Consider the following 1152-nt stretch of genomic DNA (forward strand, 5'->3'; position numbering starts at 1 on the left):
GTGCTTGCATAGACACCGAGACACTTGGCTTCTAGCCGTGGACTTACTGAACTGCAGCATGTTAGGCGGGACCCCTGAAGCGCATTCGTCGTGGCAGCAGCGCGGGTGTTTCTTTAGCTCCCTAAAGTCTGGGACCCCGTGCGCTGGGACTTTCTGCTTTGGCCTCATTTGGAGCTCTGGTGAAAGCAGAAGGAAGAGGCAAAGCAAGCTATGATGGAAAATTCCTTCTTCCGCTCACCAGTGGCTGAGAAGCCCGTGCCTGTTTATAGCGAGATGTTTACCATCCAGAGGGAGGCCGGCTTCCTTCGTGGAGGCCCGTGGATGCTGCTGGAACTGTCGCTGCTCTTGCAGAGTGAGGTGCTGACAAGCTGGTTCTGGGCCCTAAATGAATCTTTCTTCTTTGGTGCCATGGGTGGCCTGAGTCACAGGGACTTCATCCCCACAGGGGCCCTGCCCCTTGCAAGTCAGTCTTCTGTGTATCTGCCCACTCAGCCAGGTGACTAGGCCCTTACCCAGGGGTTGTGACCAGGACTCTGCCTAGGTCATCTCCTAACTTCAAGTGACGGATCACAGAGCACTCACAAGGGCGGGTGGGGGCAGTCTGCCCCTAGTCGTGGGCAGTGTGGATTTGCCCCTAAGGCTGCTGCTGTTGGCCCACGCCTGCCTGTCTCATGGGAAGAGATGTGAGCAGGCAGGCCCGCGTCCTCTCCCTGTTCCTGTGGCCCGGGAGGGAGCCGAAGCTGTTCTCCTGTGTCAGGAACTACAGAGTCTCTCGTTGTCATGGGTGATGAAAGGAAGGAGCATCAGGAGTGCCCAAATCTCATATGGTCACAGACAATCCTTCTCCAGTGAGGCTTTTGAGTGAATCGGAATTATTAAAAAAAAAGACTGTGGGAGGTGGGAACTCGGTTCCAGTGTATTATGAGCAGGCCAGTGTATGATACCGCAGCACTATTGGCCAGACTGGAGCGTGGGGTTTCTTTCTGAGCCACGACTCCTAATCCTGCCATTCAGCATCTGAAGAATACCAAAGTACTTGGTTCTTGCCAAGGGAGTCAGAGAAGTCAGCACATCTGGGCCACCCTCTGCTCAGAAGTGGCCTGGAACTGGGCTGGGGCAGGAGGTGAGTCTGGATGCTGGAGGGGAGGTGGG

The sequence above is a fragment of the Propithecus coquereli genome, unplaced genomic scaffold (assembly GCF_000956105.1).
Source record: "Propithecus coquereli isolate 6110/MARCELLA unplaced genomic scaffold, Pcoq_1.0 Scaffold383, whole genome shotgun sequence".
NCBI classification, from domain to species: Eukaryota; Metazoa; Chordata; class Mammalia; order Primates; family Indriidae; genus Propithecus; species Propithecus coquereli.